Source organism: Ambystoma mexicanum, chromosome 6q, assembly GCF_040938575.1.
Source record: "Ambystoma mexicanum isolate Mex_15411 chromosome 6q, UKY_AmexF1_1, whole genome shotgun sequence".
Classification (NCBI taxonomy): Eukaryota; Metazoa; Chordata; class Amphibia; order Caudata; family Ambystomatidae; genus Ambystoma; species Ambystoma mexicanum.
In genome coordinates, this window is record NC_090937.1 from 250,521,862 (window position 1) to 250,540,718 (window position 18,857).

Below are 18,857 nucleotides of genomic sequence, written 5' to 3' on the forward strand. Positions count from 1 at the left end.
GAATGTTGCACAAGCAGTACCTGTTAAATCGTAATTACACCTTTTTCTTTTAGAAATAGATGTGCACGTAGACCATCAAGGCAGGAGTCTGGATTGAGGGCTTTAAATACTGATAGAACTCGTTGTGATGAATGTCTGGCTGCCTCCAGGTCCATTGATGGCGGCGCTGTGCTGGGATGGGCTGTCCTCTGCCTATCAGCCCAGGGTGATATCAGCAAATGAGTGGCCGTATATGGCATGTACCAGCTGCACGAGAGAGGGTGGGGAATGGGAAATTCCACGGTGAGATTGCCAGACGCTCACTAGCATGTGGGAGTTGAAGTTGTGATTAAGATATTAAGATTAGAGTATTTTTGTATTTAGGCTGACAGACAGTTTGATCTTGTGCAAAGCGCCATATCGCGTTGTGCCTGGTTTGCTCAACTGCGGTTATGGCTGCAAAGCTGTAATGGCTGATTAACTGGTGAAGGTGCAGCCTGGCCTGTTGCTAGAGGGACGGCGGCCTGTGTTGACAGCTCGTACCCAGTCAGATCCTACCAGTAGTCTTAACAAGAAATGTGGCTGTCTTGTGTTTTCAAAGTGTCATCCTAACGGATGCGCTTCTCGTGCAACCTAAAGTGCTTGTGTGAGGCTGTGGGTGGCCCCTATTCTGGAAGTGTTCTCCTACGGGCTGTGGTTTTACAGTGTTTTGAATCAGCACTCTTCAGGCTGTGTTCCTTGTGTGTGTTGATGCCTGTGGTCCCCCCTGAGCTTGAAGTGCTTGTCTACAGGCTCAGGTTCCCGTTCTCCTCTGTGCTTGAAGTGCCTTCTTCCTTATGGCATTGCATTCATAATGGCACAGCCAACAGGAGTATGTTATGTGGGGCTGCGGGGCAGCTGGCATACTCGCAGAGCCAGCTTGGACGTGTTTTCTTATGATACCATTACTGGTATTAACCCCTTAAGTGCCAGGCTATTATGCAAGTATATGCATAAAGGACGAGCGAAACACACAACTCGTGCAGCTACCATGGACCACACACAACTGCTAGTGAGGAATGTGGGCATGTTCGAGACCTTGGGGGGAAATGAATGAGGGTCTCTCTCACTCTCTCTACGTTCCTAGTTAACACACCCAATATGTGAGAACTGTCTAACAAATGAGAATGCCTCAGAAAACTTCCAACACCTGTAAATATAAAGAACCTGCTACAATCTGTGCATATCCCGACAGGGGATGACTGTAGGTTTGCTTGGTTCCGACTCAGTGTCTAAGGGTTGAATTTGTTGACACGCATTCTTTCATTTCATGCAACAGCCACATGTATTTTCTTTCCATTGTATGGCATCATTTGGCCTTGGACGTCTTATGACATTCACAGTAATTTGGTAAAATGGGCCTGAACACACTGATATTAACACTACAAATGATGATCCACTCTTGTATGAAATGTTTATCACATTACAGTGATTTTGTTACCATACTTTTCTTAGTGTACTGAGGAACAATGCTATGTGATGCCACTTCCTATTTTGTCAAGGGGTGAAAGGCTGTGTGCATCACTCTCTGTGATGTTACTCGGGGTGGGGTCAAATGACATCACTTCCTGTGATGTCATCAGAGGTGAAGGGTTGTGTGATGTCACATCCGCTACCTCGGGCATTTTGGTGAAATGACATCTCTGAAAGACACTTTGAAAGGGCCGGCTGCATTCAGGAATTTCCTGCGTGAGTTCCTAAAGCGCAATGAGCAAGACACATTGGAAGGACACACTGATTACTGGATCTTATAGGGTGAATTCCTAGAGCACACCGAGAAAGCCACATTGAAAAGACACAACTACATGATGAAACTGAAAGTGCCAGTTCTTAGACCATACTGAGAAAGAGGGAGATAAAAGCTTATGCTCTGTGTTGTAGCATGGACTGCAAGTTCCTAAGGCGCATTTGGAAAGACACGCTGCTGCAGAGAGCTAAGCAGCAACTGCAGAAAAGAATAGTCTATTACAGAGAAGAAAGTCAGCCCTCCAAAAGAATTTGAAAAAGCAATATTATCGAAAGAGTGAATGATGGAGCCGGGAGTTGGAACTCTTAAAGGCCTTGAAAAAGAAACACTTAAGAAAATGTGCATTCTTGAGTTGGAAGTCAGAACCTCTACATACTGAGTTGCAGTGAATGCTGGCACTGGGAGTCCACATTGATAAACACATTGTGAAAGAGACACTAAGCAAATGCAGTGCATGCTGGGATTGGGAGCCCAACCCCCTAAAACACGCCAGAAAGAGGCAGCACAAGAACAGCGTGCGTGCAATTAGTTGGATGCTCATAGAACCATACTGGAGAGGTGAACCCTGGTGACCTCGACCCAACAAGGGCCAAACCTGACCACCATGAGCAAGACCTATCCAAATAAATGCTTGGCAAACTTTTATTTGTTGGTCACCACTTTAGTACCATCAGGAATGACGCACCTTACAGAATGAAAGCATAGGTTGCGACCTGATAAGCAGTAACAACACGTTCAGCAGTTTCCCTTTGTCAATGACAAGCTGTGACTATTCATATGTCGCCCCCGGCGGATCAGACCCTGGTCCCCATAATAGTGACCCCGCCCTTCATGTCATGCTGATGAGTGCAAGGTCAGTGATGCAATCACCCCCTTCAACGTGCCTATCAAGTGTTAAGGGAAAGGCCCACAGGTCTTCGCCAATGAAACCTGGCTAACTTGTCAGTGATAACCCGCTCCGAGGGCTGGTGACAGGAGTGGCGGGGTTGCCATGGAATTCCAATCCGATATCACCTGTTCTGCCTATCCAGGCCACGTGCCACGAGGTCTTCTGCATACTGCAGTATGTTGCAGAATGAAGAAGAAATCAAGCTCTCTACTGCACTGTGGAGCGTGGGCCACCAAGACAGGGCAGTGATTGTGGTCCACACTTGTCAGAGGGATCAGCCCCAGGCTGGTGAAGTCACTGTGCTTGTGTGTGCTGGGTGACTTCAGCGGAACGGGTGAATGATCCCACCAACAGTGTGGCATCTGACGCTTCGGAACCTACAAGGTCCTTGGGATTCAGCCAGTTCGGCCATGGCCCAACGCAGAGACATGGACGTGTGCCCAATCTGTGCTCTGTTCAGGGCGTATCTGTAACATGGCTGGGTTTGCTGGTATCGCATTGTTTTACGACACACATTTTTTCAAAGTAATTTCTACGAGTAAATGGGGGTAAGAGGTTAAAAAGGGTGGGGAGGTGATATGATATGATATGGCATTTGTAACGTGCCTATACACAAGTGTTTGGATTTTTTTTTATAGACTTTTGAACACCTTTATGATCAGTATTCTGGCTGGTATTTTTACTGTCCATTTCACTATTTATCTTTGCTTCCTCTATGGATACTGTTCCCATGTCTCTTTTGTAAACAGCTGCTGGAATTCCTCTCAGCTTCTTAAATGATCCTGCCCCTTCGTTAGTTCCCTGGTCAGGTATCTCTTGTTTTTCGTTTAAGCCTAAGTTAACACCCTAAATACTGGACCTGAAAGCTTCCTCTGTGTCTAGCAGATTGTTCACAGCTTACATCAATGCCTGTATCTCTCTTTGAATACTTTTCCTTATTCTGAATGTCCTCGCATCAACATAGTCTAGGATCTGAATGTTGTTTCCATGTACCATCCTCTTGCTTAATGCCCATTTTCAGAAAGTTCCATTGGAAATTGTATTTTTCCCCTGCTCTTCACTAGCCCTGGCATCCCTAAGTTTCCTGAGCTCGTTCATTGGGTGAAGTACCTGCTTACAATAGTTCAAATATCTCCTGCTGGATTTTCGGATAGTGTCTGGGGTCCGTTTGCTCGTGCCAATCTCACTTACATCTCCTCTAGTTGAGATGATCCTTTTATTGTCAGGTTTCCCAGAACGGGGAATAGCTGCTTTCCTCCCCACAGGAAGTACCTAGATTAGTAGAGAACCATCAGATGTCTATTACCCCCAGGGTTTAGCTTGCAGTCCTTGCTGTGCTTGCAGTCTCTGACCCTCACAGTCCTCCTGGTTATGCTGTTCATCGGTTGCATTTTCCCTGTGGAAATCTGAGGGAGAACCTCAAATTGTTTTTTCCACAGAGAACAGTTCTTTAAGTCCTTCTCATTTCTAGTACCAGGGCAGCAAAGGGCATTAAACGGGAAGGTGCCACAGGCGGAAGCAAGAGAATACAGATGGCCAAGTGTAAAGGGCAGAAAGGGGACAAGGCAAGAGCTAGATAACTTGAAAAATCAGGAACTAAGAGAGTGAGAGCAATTCCGAAGGCACATTTTGATAACCCTAAAATGTAAAGAAAGGGAGAAAGAAGGAACAGATAGAAAGGGGGCCCTGGAGGCTTTGGGAAAAGGGATAAACATGAGAGTCAATGGGAAATCTGCAGGAATCAATGCTTTGATAGTCACCAATAGCTAGGGAAAGATGGACAATCTAAGCATGACAACGAGAGGAAATAAAAAAAGGAGTAGTGTCAGATGAAATTAAGACAGCAGCACAGGATGACATACTGTTTGAACACACTGAGCAGACTGATGCCCTCCTGGCATAATGCAAACATCTGGAAGCTAGGAATGCAGATTGAATACCAACGAGAAATGCTCACGAAAGGATATTGCATTCTTTGCATGTATATTGCTCAAATACATTATGTTATTTTCCAAGGCGAGGAATCCCTCTCCTTTTTTAAGTGAGCACACAGAGATCCAGCATAGAAAAAACAGATAAAAACAGACCTATGAAAAATTGCAGTGAACATCTGCCAATTCACCACTCAATTCTGAATAATGGCACAAGACAATTATGGCTACAACACAGTGGATTTAGTGTGCTGATATTAGCCTAGAAAATTATCAGAGTGTGTGGGTACTGAGACCTACCCTTGATGCATTCTAAAGAGCAAGTGAGCAAGTCTACTTACAATAAACAACCAAGCTCAAAATAATCCTTGAAGATGAATATATAAGAGTTATCACACCATGTAAGAAACTAAAGCTACTAGCTGTTTTTTTTTAACAAGAAAGGAGAGCTGGAAACTTAGAGGAGGAGGGGGGAAAGGGAAAGCTCTTTACCACAACAGTCTGTCCATGCCCCAAAAGACATGTAGGTGGCACATCTGGGGCAAGTAGGGCTCACATGCACTCCATTGGGGAAAGATTACCTACTTACATGTTATCAAAACTGAAGAAGATACTCAAAACCAAGAAAGCTTGACACACATCCTCATAATAAACAATACAGTAAGGACAAGGAAAACTTTAAAACTGCTTAACATTCATCACAATAGGATTAAGATCATTTCAGGAAATATTAATGGTATGAATTCTAGAATAAAAAGCTCAAAGCGTACCTCATGAACTTCTTGACTCAGAACCATATGCAGCTTTTCTCCAAGAGATGCCCAGTCCTCTAATGGAGCAGAAAGATCTGCAGATTGGACAATATGGACGAATTGTCACAACTCAACAGCAATCCGGAAGAAAAGCACAGGCAATGTTTATGTTTATAAAACTGTTTTTATCACATTTTCAAGGGCTCAGTGCACATATTATGCTATGTTAAGAGTATTGTTATACTGTGCTGGTTACCACCATAGTGCTCTAACAGTGTCCAGAGAGTGGTGTTTTGTGCTCTCACCACAGGTATCCAGGCCTTGATCTGCAAGAGAATAGAAAAGGGCAGAACGTTTAAATGAACAAGAAATATCTGTACAGGTCAGAAAGGGATTGAGGGATAGGAATTGCATTTCTGATATTTTGTATGTCTGTAGAGTCAGCATTGATCAATCAAATTACACTGCTGATCAGAAAATGGCAAATTCATAATGCTCTTGTGTACAAGTCTATTTCTGTGTGGGAATGTTCTAGTGCATACAGGAAGCAGCGAAGGTAGTAATTGTTTGTGTGAAGGGTTTGAGTTGTGCTAAGGAATATCCTTGGAGCGTGGAGGCTTGTTTTCAAAGTTACTTCTTAGTGACTAGTGCTGCTGCAGAGGGAACATATGAAATTTACAATATTGCTGTTAGAAACTAATACATAACTGTTGCTGTCTTCCTTTGGTGAAATAATATCAAATTGTTTATAGTGATAACACAGGAAATGGCAGTATGTCCTAAATTGTACCCATTTGGGGGACATTTCACTATTTCTTTGAATATGCTTCATAACAAATCCTCAGGGAGATTACACAGGAATTAGCTGCCACAGGTACAAACATCTTCGTAAGAGTGTTTGAAAGATGTGAGCCTTATAAGTTTAGGTTGATCTTAAAAATCTAGGAAGCAGGAATAACCATTGTTTTGTCCTTGGCATACACATTATGTCTGCATTCATTATTTCTAATTAGCAAAGAACTCGCCAATACTACAGGTAATTAAATCAACTGAATACATTTCTCTGATCAAGCAAATATAGAATGAAGTCTAAAATTGAAGCAAACAATGATGAACTAATGGATAAAACCCTACAAAGCAATGAGGAAGAAGTAGGCCAGGTGTAGATCAAGGCAGAAGACAGTTTTTTTTAATGAAAGAATGATGTAAAGATAGTCGAAATAAATTGAATACATTCAAAGGGGGGTGAGCAAGCAGTTTCATGTGGGCCATGAATAAAAAGTGATGCTTGCAAAGCAATTTTGAAAGCAAAATGTAAGTGCTTTAAACAACTGATGTTTAAGTACTTAGTTAGTACAGATTATGTTTACCTGACTAGAAAGGAAGCAGGAACAACTAACACAGATTCATATGAATGCTACAAATGTACAAAGGAAAACATGTGAGAATCTTGTGAATTTAGAAATATATTCAGGAAATTCATGGAAACTCAATTAGGGTAGAAATAATCGAAAAATATAATCAACGTAATGATAAACTCATAAAAACTTAAAAATAAAGAAAAAGCTAAGGGATTTTATTGAGATATGAAAACAATTTATGCCTCAAAAAACTGGTGGAAAAAGAAGAAGGAGAAATTAATAAAATTCCGAACAATATCCAGCTAGACCTTTAAAGCTGAAGATAGAAAGATGCTGGAAAATGAAATGGAATACGAAGAACTAGATGAGACAACGCAACAATCAAAATTCCGAAAGGCACCAGGCACAGATGGCTGTACTAATGAGAAATACCCTCATCATCATCATCAAACAAACTTTTCTTTTTCATTGTCATTTAAACTTTTTTAAAGTACAAATTTCCTTGTACCAAAAACTGTAACAATGTATTTTCCCTACAAAGGGAAAAGAAAAGAATGTATTCTCGTTTCCGAGATGGCACTGTTAAAGGCCTTGCCGACACATTCAGTACAGTTCTGTAGATAATGAACATTGAACCATTTTACCAAAATAAAGTTCAAAAAGAAAAACAGATACTCACAGATATCAAACAATTCTAGTACAATTTCAGTTGAATAGCGCAGTGTAATATTTTGATGCTGGTTTACGACACAAGTCTCGACAGGTAATTTATATCAACGTAAAGGATGTCATCTAATGCGGTTTATGATGGATATTGGGGTTATCATGACTACGTATAAACCTGATTAGCAGGTTCAAGTCCGTTAAGTATTGCACCATTAGCTCCTGCATTGCCCCATCTATTTTACTCATGGCGATCGCATGCCACACCCGTGCCACCACTCCTTCATATCTGGTGCTTCTTTGGACGTCCAGTGCCTTGATTTCACCAGTCGTGCCGCTACTACAAATTGGGTGACCAGACTAGAGCTCTTGGCTGCCATTTTGTAATGACCCTGTGAATCCTCGTTCCCCAAAAGCAACATCAAGGGATCCATTTCCAATTCCGTCCCACAGATTTCCTTAATCTGAGCCACCACTTCCTTCCAGAACCCCCAAATCTGAGGAAAAACCCACCACATATGGAAAAAGGAGCCCAGGGATGTCCAGCACCTCCAGCACCGGGGAGAGAACTACTTATAGCAATTCTTTTTTAGCTGCACTGCCTGGTATGATTTGCCTGCTCTTATCCAGATGTTGTACCAGGTCAAGTCATCAATTGGATGCCCCAGGTCCTCCTCCCACTTGGACATATATCCATGGGGGACCTTGAACCTGCTGGGGTTCAAATCCTTATGCAAGGATGAAAGTATAGCTACTGGAGGATGGCCTATGAATAGATCCTCAAAGCGGGTCGTATCTCGTTTCTCCTGAGCAGTTACATTAGCCCGAGTCATCCAGTGACGTAACTGTATATATCTGTATTTGTCTGAGTCGGTAACCATAAAGGCTTGCTTACATTGGTCAAATGTGAGAGGCTGATCATCTCCAAACAGTTGCCCCAGCCGGTGTAAGCCGCCCTCAGACCACCTAAGGAACCGGCCTATACCCATCCCTGGGGGGAATTCACTATTTCCCCAAACCCCTGACATAGGAGAAAGAAAGGTAGTTGTGGCATATCGCCGCACAGCTTCATCCCAGTATTCCAATGTGCCTCTAGATGTTGTAAGTCCCCGCTCTCCTTGTCTTCGCACCCTCAGAAAGAGCCCTCGGAAAGAGCCAACACTACATCTACCCTGTGGTTTGGGCGGTGCATGACCATCTGGCTTTCCAGAATGGGTGCAATTTGGGCAGCACAAAGATAGCTCTCAATGTCAGGCATCGCTAATCCCCTCACGCCCTTCGCTGCCATGAGCGTGTGTCTAGCCACTCTCTGACACCTCCTCATACAGATGAACATAAAAACATGTGACTGCAAGTCTTTTAACGCCATCATCAGGATCCAAATTGGCAGGGCTTGGAAGGTATACAATGATCAAGGCAATAGGGTCATCAGATATTGCTTGGCCCCAGTGAAGAGTGGTAATATATTTGCAGTGCATAAGTCAGAATACTTTGCTGTTAAATGGACACCCAGATATTTTAGGGAATGAGAGGCCGAGGACAAAGGAACATTTGACTTCAATCGCTCAACCGAAACCTTCAAATACAAATACACACGTTCATAACACATTTTATGTATATAAAAAGTTATATTGCTGATTATTCGACAATGTTGTTATTAAAAAAATATTGTCATTTTTAATAAAACACAAGTTAAAAGGTTGGTTAATCAATAGGTCAGTAAAAAGGATAATTCTTACTATAGCAGCCACATTATCCAACTCCCAATCTATCTTCATGTGAATGTAGGGTAAAACAAATCTTTCTTTTGAGGAGAGCATTGCTCGTAGCCTCACACAAATATCCAAAATTCTTCGACACTACACAAATGCAAGAGTAGGAATAGATTGCCTGGATGGGGGCATGTACAATTATTATGGTCTGTCTCATAGCCCGCGTCCTTCGCAACCATGCCCTATGCACATATCGTGCAGTTGCAAAGACAACGCGGGCAGCATAGACTGTCTGAGAAACCGCAAAGCCTCGCCTAAGGAGCCGATCCCAGCTTCCCTTAAGGCTGCGCTCCTGAAAGTACATCTCAGATTTAAAGTCATGGGGCAGATCAACAAATAGTGGGTCATAGTTTCACTTACTGCCCCACACATGGGGCACACGCCCATCTCCATATCATTTCATCATTTTGTGAAAGATATTGTTGGCAGTATCTCCAACCTTTGGTGGACATATAATGATCTTTCGTATGCTGGTACATACGAAAGCGGCTCCCTTGCTCTCATTTTTGCCTCTTTTTTCAGACTCTTGGCAGCGAGTTCTATCCATCCCTGGGGGCTTTCCCACAGGCCTTTCCCTCCTAGCGCAAAGAGGACTTTCCTTACATGTGCAGCCCATTTAGAGCTTTTACCCCCCTACAATGACATACAATGGGTTAAGGTGTCCCGATGTTTCTCTAAACCCTCTGTTTGCCAGAGTCTTAACCAATACAGGGCAGGTTTGAGGGCAACCAGATCTCCCACTGAGGTGGCATCAAGCTCCAGGTTGGCCAAGACTGATGAGGCACTGTTTGGGAGTAGAAGCATTTTTTTCAAAAACACATTCTCATATATTTCCAGCTTCCTTGTATGAACACAACCCCATAACTCGGCACCATAGGTAGATGCGGGTAATGCCTGTTTCTTATACAAATCAAGTGCGTGCAACATTGCACCACTGCCATGCCTATTAAAACATGACTTAATGGCCCCACTGTACTTCCCCTGGATGGTTCCTGACTTTTCTATCTGCGCTGTCCATCCACCCGACTCTTGAAACCTGACATCCAAGTAATCAAAATGTTTGACCTGCTCCAATATTATATCATTCGCTTCTAGTGACAAAGGGCTATGTTTTGCAAATGGTGGCTTAAAGAGCATGAACTTAGTTGTGTCTGTATTCAGGGCAAGTTGTAAATCTCTGCATTTGGTCATAAAATCTGCATAAAATAATGAAGGGTATTTCTCTGCGGCCATTCCTGGGCAATCCTGGCACTCCCTCAGCAGTGCTTCTAACCATGCCCAGTCTAATTATAGCATTGCAAAATGTACATAGGGTCGGGCCCATATCCCTGCTTCGTTTTCATACAGATCTATGGATATTAAGTCTGGGCCCGTGGCTTTTCTGTTTTTTTGCGACCTCAGTGCCCTCTCTACTTCTTGGACCGTTAGAAGGAGGTTATTGGGTGCTGTGGTTATAAGCACATTTCTATTTTGGACCAGAGGCCCTTCCTGTTTAGAGCACTTATACAAACTGGAGAAATGGGACCACCAAGCATCAGCAGTGATACAACATTGCAAGGTCTGGTCCCCTCTCCATTCTTTATCAGTGACCAGCTTCCAGAATAGAATGTTATCCCCAACCTCTAGTGCTTTTTGGATGGCACTCCACTGGTACTTGACAAACTCCCTTTTTTGGGATGTAGTAAGATTCTTGTAGTTGGATCTTAACTGGAGCTGCCTAACTTTGTCTTCCCCTAAGTCAGATCTGGCACAGATCACAATTTTCTTGTTGGCCTTGGCACAAGCATCATCATACCAACTAATTCTGGTCAGTGAGTTCCTCTTTTATTTAGCAGCGGGCAATGAAATGTGGGGGATCAGGTTTCCATTGCGTTTCCCAAAACTCACTCATTATTTCACTCTCTGGGCACTCATCTCCACATATAACATCCAAGTTGTCAAGAATTGAGTTGTATTTGGCTGGCCTGCCTTCTTGCTTGATATTGTTGGCCCATTAGACCAATTTACGGGCATGGCCCACTGTGAGAATCGTCTGGTTGCTTTTTGGGCCACATACTTTATCTATGACCAGCCTCTTTCCTAAAACACCAATTGTTAGGGGCTAGTGGTCCCTTTCTGGTCTCTCACACACCTCAAAATCACACACCCTTGCCCACTCGTTACCAGAAATCAATATGTAATCTATGTGGGAGGTCCCTTTGCATCCATTAAACATTAAATTTGCCGGCTGGTTTTCAAGTGACCGTCCATTGTATGCCCTTAAGTTTAAGCTATATACTACTAGACAGGCTGACTCTACTGCTAGATGATCTACTCTTTTTGGGGGGCGGCCATAAGGGTGGGTTTGCCCCAGTCCATATCTTGGTCCACCCATAAGATATCAGTCAGTCAGTCAAAAAAGTTTATTCGGATGAAAATATCCATTAAACATACAAATGCATATACAAAGCACAACACATTTCCACATTATACAATTTCAGAAATCCATAAAAATATAGTAGTGTAACTTCCAATATTAAAACCTTAAAAACCACTGACCAAGTTTTAAAACTATTAAGACATTCCACCTCCCTGTAATCTAATCATCCCCTTTCTAAAAATACATCGCTCTTTTGAGAAAAGAGAGCAGTGCCCAGGCGGTAAAAATGGTGTCTGCACGCAAGAGATAAATGATAGCTGCCTTGTAGCTACGGATCTCTGTTTTCTTTAAAACAGGAAGCAAAGTTACTCTGCGTATTCCAACATAACCAGAACAAAATAATAGTATGTGGGAAAGATCTTCACGCCAGTAACCACACACCGGACAACAAGTGGACTCGGGGAATGCTTTCCATTCAACTGTATTACAACGCAGACAAAGACAATCAAATCTAGCCCTAGTAATTAGCCACCTGTCTTTTTTCCTAGACCCCCAAACTAAATACGGCTGAATCACCGTGGCCTATAATCATAGAATGTATTTGGCCTGAATTAGTGCCATATTTTAATAGCATTCTTTTCCTTGTGACAGCCTCCCTCACCACCATTTTATAACTTTTCCCTTCCGCCTCTGTTATTAACATATCAGGTGGGAATAGAATTCCTAAATTAACCTCCTCAAGGGCTTTAGAGATGTAGTGCAACCAAGGAATTTTGCGCCATTCCCCCTTTCCAATACAGAGCGAATAATAAAATGGCAGAGGGAAGCAAATTCATTTGCCCACAGCCGAATCCAAACCAAAATTGGGGCCAATGCCCACAGGTCTTCCCAGAACTCTAGTCCCAATTCATGATGGATCGCAATACTTGCAGCCGAGTTTGGAAGACCTGGCAGTCTTCTGATAAATTGGTTTTCTTTAATTTGCACTTCGGTAGCCCTCTGGAAGCCTCAAATTGGGGCCCCATACATAGTGACTGCCATTACTTGGGTATTGAGGATTTTAGTTATCACTTCTAAAGGTTCACCTTCACAACGTGACAAAAAGCGTGAGATGCCCCCGATTTGCTGATTCATTTTTATTGATTGTTTGACCAAGTGTGCCTTTCCGGACAAAGCTTCAGAGAAGATATCAGTTTCTCTTAATGGTTCTATCTGTAAATTTACATCCCCTACCACAAGGGTGTCATTTCTTTGGGGTGATCTAGAGGGCCTTTGAGTTTTTTAGTTCTTGAAATCTGCTTAGTGTCGCCATTCCCTGGGGCCCTGAGCGCCTCTTATAGATGTTCGACAGCCAAAAGGTTTCTCCCTCGCCAGTTGTCACATGCAATAGTTGAAGATACAAAGAATTTGTATGTCATTCAACCACCTTCCAATCCAGAATGACATCTATCCACATAAGAAGGCTCCCTCTTGGCCTACCTTTTGACCCTTTTACAGCTGGGATATAATAGTTTTTATACCCTTGGAGTGGGGTGGGTTCTGACACCCATGTCTCCTGCAGTACGATTACTTGAGCCCCTCGAATATATGAGCACCATTCTGGCTCATCTGTTAGTCCAGCCAATCAGGCCACATTCCATCATAAAAGCTTATAGCCCTAGCTTTTACCTTTGTTACACCTCCCCTGGCGGAGTCAGTGTACACCTTCCAGGTCACTGGATTGCATGGCGCCCTCGTGTCTGTTGCTCCCCACAGTGTGGCCCACCTCCTTCCTCCTCCAGTCCCCTTCGCTCCTGACGTGGCTGTTCGAACCTCTCTTGATTTACTTTGAAGGATTCTGAGGACTATCTTAACATTCCCTGGGGAAAAACTCAGAGGTCAACCCCAACATATGCATTTATTGGTGAGAGTCTCCTGATCTTCATTTGTATTGGGCAATATGCGGGGGCCATTGGTCATTATTACCGAGGGGCAGTCATTGTGCACCACATTCTTTGGACCATTGGCATTCATTTTGAGTGATTCCTTTCTTCCCACTCGGTTAAATTAGAGCCTGGCAATGTGGGAAAGTTTCTCTCTAGAATGGCCTATCCTGATTACTAGGACCCATAGGTGGTCGAAGGGCAATCGTTCTGTGGCCCCCTGAATGTGGAGGTCGAGCAAACACACAGGCCGATTCATGGAATAATTAGCGCGGCGCGTGTGGGCAAAAACGTGCGAATCGCAGTGGAATAGCGAAAATCGCAGTGCAATTGCGAAAATCGCACGAAAAGCAGCGCACGTCGATTCATGGAAGGCCGTGCGCGAGAAAACCAGCGTATGTGCGATAAAAAAGTGCGCGGCGCACGTTGGCGCACAGGCCATCTAACAGCGTGCGCCAGGTCACAGCGAAAATCGCACAGGCCACAGCGAAATTCGCACATAGCGCGGCGCACGCAACAAAAGTAGGCGGAACACGGGCGTAACACTCGGAATGGGGAACAACTTGCCAAAACGTGGGCGTCACGGGGGAAGTACAGGGCACAAGTGCGCGGAACGCCCACACGCTCGCCTACAACACGTATTCATGGAATAGAATAGGGGAAAAAAGCGCACGCTCAAACCAGCGCACAGGCACAAACACGACCGCCACAAGAAAGCAGGCGGTAGCGTCTCTGCGGCTGTAAGAAATGTGCGCCAAAAGGTGCGCCAACAAATAGCACCTATATACTGCCATGATGAATGTCCCATACTGTGGCCCTCCAGGAAAAATGACGTGCAAAGGGGTACCCACAAACACGGACACCCGCTGACAAAAAATACGTGTGCGTGTATACCGGGGTGCGCGGGAAGTCTAACACGCGATTTCAGCAGGGTACGTGCATCACAGGGGTTCGCGTGAAGTTATTCACGCGATCGGGCCTGGGGGAGCGGGCTACGTGTATTTCAGGGGTTCGCGTGAAGTATCTCACGCGATCGGGCCTGGGGGAGCGTGCTACGTGTATTTCAGGGGTTCGCGTGAAGTTTCACACGCGATCGGGTCTGGGGGAGCAGGCTACGTGTATTACAGGGGTTCGCGTGAAGTCCCTCACGCGATCGGGCCTGGGGGAGCGTGCTACGTGTATTTCAGGGGTTCGCGTGAAGTTTCACACGCGATCGGGCCTGGGGGAGCGGGCTACGTGTATTACAGGGGTTCGCGTGAAGTTCCTCACGTGATCGGGCCTGGGGTAGCGGGCTACGTGTATTACAGGGGTTCGCGTGAAGTTCCTCACGCGATCGGGCCTGGGGGAGCGGGCTACGTGTATTCCAGGGGTGCGCGGGAAGTTCCACACGCGAATAGCCTGGGCGCGTGTATTTGAGGGGTGCGCGGGAAGTTCCACACGCGAATAGCCTGGGCGCGTGTATTTCAGGGGTGCGCGGGAAGTTCCACACGCGAATAGCCTGGGCGCGTGTATTTCAGGGGTGCGCGGGAAGTTCCACACGCGAATAGCCTGGGCGCGTGTATTTGAGGGGTGCGCGGGAAGTTCCACACGCGAATAGCCTGGGCGCGTGTATTTCAGGGGTGCGCGGGAAGTTCCACACGCGAATAGCCTGGGCGCGTGTATTTCAGGGGTGCGCGGGAAGTTCCACAAGCGAATAGCCTGGGCGCGTGTATTTCAGGGGTGCGCGGGAAGTTCCACACGCGAATAGCCTGGGCGCGTGTATTTGAGGGGTGCGCGGGAAGTTCCACACGCGAATAGCCTGGGTGCATGTATTTCAGGGGTGCGCGGGAAGTTCCACACGCGAATAGCCTGGGCGCGTGTATTTCAGGGGTGCGCGGGAAGTTCCACACGCGAATAGCCTGGGTGCGCATGTATTTCAGGGGTGCGCGTGGAGTTCCACACGCGAATAGCCTGGGTGCGTGTATTTCAGGGGTGCGCAGGAAGTTCCACACGCGAATAGCCTGGGCGTGTGTATTTCAGGGGTGCGCGGGAAGTTCCACACGCGAATAGCCTGGGCGCGTGTATTACAGGGGTGCGCGGGAAGTTCCACACGCGAATAGCCTGGGCGTGTGTATTTCAGGGGTGCGCGGGAAGTTCCACACGCGAATAGCCTGGGTGCGCGTGTATTTCAGGGGTGCGCGGGGAGTTCCACACGCGAATAGCCTGGGTGCGTGTATTTCAGGGGTGCGCGGGAAGTTCCACACGCGAATAGCCTGGGCGCGTGTATTTCAGGGGTGCGCGGGAAGTTCCACATGTGATTTGACAGTGTGGGTCCTCCCAGGTGTACCCTGTACACCCTCCACGGCCCCTGCAGGCAGCCCACACCACAGGGGACTACCCTGCATCCCTGGTCATGTCCCGCAGGCAGCCCACCCAACATGGGCATGCCCCCCAGCAAAGGCACATGTCTCCTTGAACTAATGAACACCAACTCATGTCCCCTTGCACCCCCACCCCCCAGCACTGTGGGGCACCTGCCAGCAGGCCCCCACCCATGTCCAACTCATGTCTCCCACCACCCCCACCCCCCAGCCACCAGGGGCACCCTCCACCAGGCCCCCACTCATGTCTCCCACCACCCCCACACCCCAGCCACCAGGGGCACCCTCCACCAGGCCCCCACTCATGTCTCCCACCACCCCCACACCCCAGCAGTGCAGGGGCACCGTCAACCAGGCCCCCACTCATGTCTCCCACCACCCCCAAACCCCAGCCACCAGGGGCACCCTCCACCAGGCCCCCACTCATGTCTCCCACCACCCCCACCCCCCAGCCACCAGGGGCACCCTCCACCAGGCCCCCACTCATGTCTCCCACCACCCCCACACCCCAGCAGTGCAGGGGCACCGTCAACCAGGCCCCCACTCATGTCTCCCACCACCCCCACACCCCAGCCACCAGGGGCACCCTCCACCAGCCCCCCACTCATGTCTCCCACCACCCCCACCCCCCAGCCACCAGGGGCACCCTCCACCAGGCCCCCACTCATGTCTCCCACCACCCCCACACCCCAGCCACCAGGGGCACCCTCCACCAGGCCCCCACTCATGTCTCCCACCACCCCCACCCCCCAGCCACCAGGGGCACCCTCCACCAGGCCCCCACTCATGTCTCCCACCACCCCCACACCCCAGCAGTGCAGGGGCACCGTCAACCAGGCCCCCACTCATGTCTCCCACCACCCCCACCCCCCAGCCACCAGGGGCACCCTCCACCAGGCCCCCACTCATGTCTCTCACCACCCCCACACCCCAGCAGTGCAGGGGCACCCTCCACCAGGCCCCCACTCATGTCTCCCACCACCCCCACACCCCAGCAGTGCAGGGGCACCCTCCACCAGGCCCCCACTCATGTCTCCCACCACCCCCACCCCCCAGCCACCAGGGGCACCCTCCACCAGCCCCCCACTCATGTCTCCCACCACCCCCACCCCCCAGCCACCAGGGGCACCCTCCACCAGGCCCCCACTCATGTCTCCCACCACCCCCACACCCCAGCCACCAGGGGCACCCTCCACCAGGCCCCCACTCATGTCTCCCACCACCCCCACCCCCCAGCCACCAGGGGCACCCTCCACCAGGCCCCCACTCATGTCTCCCACCACCCCCACACCCCAGCAGTGCAGGGGCACCGTCAACCAGGCCCCCACTCATGTCTCCCACCACCCCCACACCCCAGCCACCAGGGGCACCCTCCACCAGCCCCCCACTCATGTCTCCCACCACCCCCACCCCCCAGCCACCAGGGGCACCCTCCACCAGGCCCCCACTCATGTCTCCCACCACCCCCACACCCCAGCCACCAGGGGCACCCTCCACCAGGCCCCCACTCATGTCTCCCACTACCCCCACCCCCCAGCCACCAGGGGCACCCGCCACCGGGCCGCCGCTCATGTCTCCCACCACCCCCACACCCCAGCAGTGCAGGGGCACCGTCAACCAGGCCCCCACTCATGTCTCCCACCACCCCCACCCCCCAGCCACCAGGGGCACCCTCCACCAGGCCCCCACTCATGTCTCCCACCACCCCCACACCCCAGCAGTGCAGGGGCACCCTCCACCAGGCCCCCACTCATGTCTCCCACCACCCCCACACCCCAGCCACCAGGGGCACCCTCCACCAGGCCCCCACTCATGTCTCCCACCACCCCCACCCCCCAGCCACCAGGGGCACCCTCCACCAGGCCCCCACTCATGTCTCCCACCACCCCCACACCCCAGCAGTGCAGGGGCACCGTCAACCAGGCCCCCACTCATGTCTCCCACCACCCCCACCCCCCAGCCACCAGGGGCACCCTCCACCAGGCCCCCACTCATGTCTCCCACCACCCCCACACCCCAGCCACCAGGGGCACCGTCCACCAGGCCCCCACTCATGTCTCCCACCACCCCCACACCCCAGCAGTGCAGGGGGAGCCTCCACCAGGCCCCCACTCATGTCACCCACCACCCCCACCCCTGTGGGGCACCTGCCAGCAGGCCCCCAGCCATGTCCAACTCATGTCTCCCACCACCCCCACACCCCAGCCACCAGGGGCACCCTCCACCAGGCCCCCACTCATGTCTCCCACCACCCCCACACCCCAGCAGTACAGGGGCAGCCTCCACCAGGCCCCCACTCATGCCTCCCACCACCCCCACCCCCCAGCCACCAGGGGCACCCTCCACCAGGCCCCCACTCATGTCTCCCACCACCCCCACACCCCAGCAGTGCAGGGGCACCCTCCACCAGGCCCCCACTCATGTCTCCCACCACCCCCACCCCCCAGCCACCAGGGGCACCCTCCACCAGGCCCCCACTCATGTCTCCCACCACCCCCACACCCCAGCAGTGCAGGGGCAGCCTCCACCAGGCCCCCACTCATGTCACCCACCACCCCCACCCCCCAGCACTGTGGGGCACCTGCCAGCAGGCCCCCAGCCATGTCCAACTCATGTCTCCCACCACCCCCACACCCCAGCCACCAGGGGCACCCTCCACCCGGCCCCCACTCATGTCTCCCACCACCCCCACACCCCAGCAGTGCAGGGGCAGCCTCCACCAGGCCCCCACTCATGTCACCCACCACCCCCACCCCCCAGCACTGTGGGGCACCTGCCAGCAGGCCCCCACCCATGTCCAACTCATGTCTCCCACCACACCCCAGCAGTGCAGGGGCAGCCTCGACCAGGCCCCCACTCATGTCTCCCACCACTACCAACTGTGCAGTGTTGGCGCCATGTAGAGTTGTAGGTGCACTGCTGCCAACATGGACCCCATCTCCAGACTAGAGGTCCTTGTGTGGACATGAGGAAGGGACCTGCAAATTGGGAGGTAGACACAGAAGAAGAGTTACACATCAATGCAACATGCAGTGTACAACACAATAGCAATATGCACTAGGAATGTATACACAGTATTGACT

At 49.2% G+C, this 18,857-nt stretch overlaps 1 long non-coding RNA gene across 1 annotated transcript in view; it reads right to left on the reverse strand.

The window, feature by feature from the left end:
• Positions 1-5,558: 5,558 nt before the first annotated feature.
• The window catches only part of LOC138515499 (uncharacterized), a 35,739-nt gene continuing 22,440 nt past the window's right edge, over positions 5,559-18,857 (reverse strand). The window contains exon 3 of the long non-coding RNA XR_011282030.1: positions 5,559-5,663. This is a non-coding gene — a long non-coding RNA (uncharacterized lncRNA). The remainder of the gene's footprint in view (positions 5,664-18,857) is intronic.